The sequence below is a fragment of the Octopus bimaculoides genome, chromosome 1 (assembly GCF_001194135.2).
Source record: "Octopus bimaculoides isolate UCB-OBI-ISO-001 chromosome 1, ASM119413v2, whole genome shotgun sequence".
Lineage (NCBI taxonomy): Eukaryota > Metazoa > Mollusca > Cephalopoda > Octopoda > Octopodidae > Octopus > Octopus bimaculoides.
This window is the reverse complement of record NC_068981.1, coordinates 73489530-73494051: the sequence shown is the minus strand read 5'-3', so window position 1 is coordinate 73494051 and position 4522 is coordinate 73489530.

Sequence of the window (4522 nt, the reverse complement as noted above, 5' to 3'; positions counted from 1 at the left end):
TATATATATATATATATTTGAAAACATTTGTAAATGTACCACACAAGTAAGTAGATATTAAAAATAAACAAAAAGGAAAATGCCACTTTTAAAAAAATTGGGTGTTTTAATTAATTTATATTACAGACTGTCCTCATTTAACGACCAAGTTACGTTCCAACAGCCCCGTCGTTAAGCAAATTCGTCATTAAACGAATATTCATAGGGTACGTATTTTTTTATAGGTATAGTGTGCTGTACGTACATATAAAAACAGAATACCGTACTGTATAAAGTATATGCAGTACAGAGCCAAGAATCGCTAACATAAATTGTTGAAAAATGAATAAGTAGCAATACGATTATCACAAGGAAAACCTTAAAAGTTAGGATAGGGATACTGTATTATTGTAGCTCAGACATCGTAAGTATGTTTGTGATTCCAGGCCCAGTACATAAGATGCCTAATAATCTTTTCTCAGGATTATATAGAAAAGGTGAAAAGGGTTAAAGGAAACTCAAACATAATAACTTTGTTTTACTTTCGATAAAGATTACAAAAGCAAACTCATTCTAGACATCAAAATGCATGAAAAATCCCGTCAGTGTTGTTTGCTTTGTTATCTTCTTTTTTTTTTGTCATAAATTTCTCGATAACATCGGAAATGTTCAGTTGTCTGTCTTTCCACCTTGGAAAATCGCTCAAAATTTGTATCCATCGCCTCAAGTTCTATTTTTTTAAAAATATGTAATGACAGCTCGTAAAGTTCGTCGTAACTCCGAGTGGTCGTTAAATGAGAACAGTCTGTACATGTTTCGTTTTTTTTTTTGAAAAAACACCGTATCAAAAATGAGTATAAAATATGTGAGAAGAGAAGATGGCTATTAATAAAATAAAATTGAAATTAAAATTAAGAATAACATTCATAGTTTCCTGTTATTTCTTGCATGCGCACGTGGTCCTTTCGTTCTGGAGGCATGGTAAATTCAACTCGCTGCGATACGCGGAAAGAGAAAAAACGTGTCTGGTTAACGGTTGCGCATAATGAATATACAGATACATATATATATATATATATACATAATACATATACATAATATACATACATAAATACATACAAAAATACATACATATTTGTATATAGACATGTGTGTGTATGCATATATATGAATGCATGTCAATAGATTTTGTATATACAGATATATATACATATATGTGAATGTGTGTATATTATACATCGTATATATATATATATATACAGAGAGACTATAAATATATACATGCAAATATACATACTTACACATTTACGCATAAACATACGCTCACGTACACAAACATCCATCCATCCATCCATGCATACATACGTACCTACATACATACATACATACATACATACAGACATACTGACAGACAAACAGACAAACAGACAAACAGACAGACAAAAAACCTGTATGCAGATGCAGTGTGAGTTGTAACCGTAGACCACCAGCATTTTTCAAGTGTGGCATAATAACATTGCAGCAAATAATACACTCGTGATGGCCACCATTACCACCAAGTCCACCATCACACCAGTTCTACTGACAGATATTAGAGGCCTCGTACAAAACAACAACAAATGCAAAATTGCGTACCTGAAGGATTGTTCTTCATGCAATCAAGCAACATGCATTTCACTTACGGAGGTACATCTGTCTGCAAGTTTTAATGATGCAGAGATACACATACCAATATAAGTTGTATTCCTTTCAGACAGAAGAGGAAAATTCACGGTGGAATTACGCTGTACAATTGTGAAGATGTAACGTCACTAACCCTGTTGTCACACTCAAACTCAATCTGTTACGCACTGAAAGTGCATTTAAAGCAACTTAATGTGGGAATATGCACGTTATATCGCCTACCCAATGCCTCAAACCATGAAGATCAATTTGAGAAAGGTCTTGCAATAATAAAATTACTAAGAAAGCTAGATCAATGCATTAATGTGCCTCTGATGGGTGACTTCAACTCCCCCAACATCAGATCGCCAGAAAGCAAAGGGGCGCAAGCAAGCAGAATTTCTATTTGATTTCACGAAAACAGTGTTCATGGAACAGACCATATATACAGTCCCCAGCCAAAAACAATAGCATCTTAAACCTTTGCTTCATCAACAAAATGGAACTTGTCCACAATGTGAAGGTATCACCGACAATTTTCTGAAACTACAACAAAAATAGAACTGACGATGTACAGTCCAAAACAAATTAAAGATATGTTCCATACACATGGCACCTAAACCCTATCCAGTCTAAATTTCTACAACTGAAAAATATACTCCAGCAAAATTTGCTTAAAACTCTCATTGTGCAAGATATTGATATGAAACTTTAAAAATTCAAGTCAATAATTCCAGCCATAGCACTGATATTAATAACAATAATGAAAGTAATTTATTAATATTCTTAATAACAGTTATTGGAAAATTACTATTTAATAAGCAACTGAGTTCCTCTATAACGATAATATTGTAAAATGTAAATATAACTACAACACACGGAATGATTATGATACGTTGAGAAATGTTTACAGAATGATCGATATTTTTTCAAATCTCATGATCATTCATGCATTTGAAAATTATCCAGTCTGTTAAGTGGAGCAGAAGAACCTTCCTTAAATCATACCTTCTATATTTGAAATTAAGAACTAATTAAATTGTTTCTAATTTAGGTACAATGCCAGCAACTTTGAGAGGAAGTGGGTAGTTGATTCGAGTACGTGGCCGGTACTTTATTTTATCGACCGCTTAAAACGATGCATTTGAACTCAAAACGTCCAGAGCTGGAACAAATACCGTAAAGCATTTTTCCACGGCTCTAACGATTCTGCCAGCTCACCACCCTGAAAGGATAGATAATTATAGCCATATATATCACAAGGAAAACGTGATAGTCAATGTTGAAATTATTTTAACTCCTAGATTTTTAGATAAGAATTGGCTTCAGAGTAAACAGCAAATTTATATGTTTGCAGTTGGACTCAACCAGATTTCTTACTCTATGCAGTCTATAAATAATGATGAGTCTATTACAACGTTGCCCGCAATGGAGCCTGCTAGATAAGCAGCTAAAATCTCTTTCATACCACACTCTTCTGTCGAGAAAAGAGAATACATTGGCAGATATAATCTGGAATGCATTCTTCCAAAACAAAAGAAATTTGAATTCAGTTTATCATAGGTAGCTGGATCGAAGCTAAGCAAGAAAAAATTACTGCAACATAGCTAAGATCAGCTAAAGTAGACCGCATAATACTCTTCACAAAAGAGCATAAATAAGCAGAAGTTTCAAAATAACTCCAATATGCGCAATTATTCCGTATGGAGGTTGTAAGCAACTGCTCCTAACAAATGCTATAACATCTACTTATTAGCTTCGTCAGTCAGATTTCTTACATTAAATTTGATATACGATAGTAAGACGTAAAAATTGAATAAGGGGATTAGTAACGAACAGAATTCATTCCTAAGTTTACTCATAATCATAAGCAGTCCCCATTTCACTGTCAAATAAATCGTAGACCGTCGGTTTTCCTAATGAATTACACACACACACACACACACACACACACACACACACACACACACACACGCATGCACGCACGCACGCACGCACACATGCACGCATGCACACGTACACACACTCACACACAAATATATGCCATCAGACATATCAGCGTGTGAGGCAGTTCTAGCGACTCATTTCTTTGAAAATATACGTATTACTTTCAATCTACGGCGACATCCTTCGGCCTATTGATTGGTTGGGTGAGGAAAGTGAACCTGGATTACTTGAACATGAAATACTAATTATCGTGATTGTGAAAGACCCTCCGGCAGCACTTTGCCAAGGCCTACACACTTCATCGTCGTCACACCAAAAATAAAATAAAACTGATCTCACAAAATGATTAATTCATGGCAAGACCACATCTCTCAGGATACGCAAATATACCTTGTGCTGAGTAGATATCCTACAAGACTTACAGTTACATTACTCAGTGGGACGTGTGAATCTTAAGATGGTATAGATCCTGTAAAACATTTCTTCAAGCTCAAGTGTGGAAGCTGGCAAGGAGGGCGCTCGAATCTCTGATTTAAAGATTTTAAAAGCGACAATTCAATGGGTCGAATAGACTTATTGTCACTGCAGAGACGACGGCGACTGACAACGAGCGACAGCAAAGAGCTATAAGAAAAGTTAGAAGTTGGAGAATTAAAACGTACAAAACATCAAGATGGGAAGAGTCATTGTACTAGCTCTACCAAAAGTATTCTGCTGCTTCCACAAACATTGATGTACCAGCAGCCCCTTTGATCTACAGTCCCATAAAGAGAGAGCATTGATGAAATCACTACAATTAAGACGAATGATGGATTGTACTACATGATGCTTCTGACACTAATTTTGTTTTTGTGCTTCATGCCAGTCTCTCTCTCTCTCTCTCTCTCTCTCTCCCTCTCTCTCTCTCTCTCTCTCTCCCTCTCTCTCTCTCTCT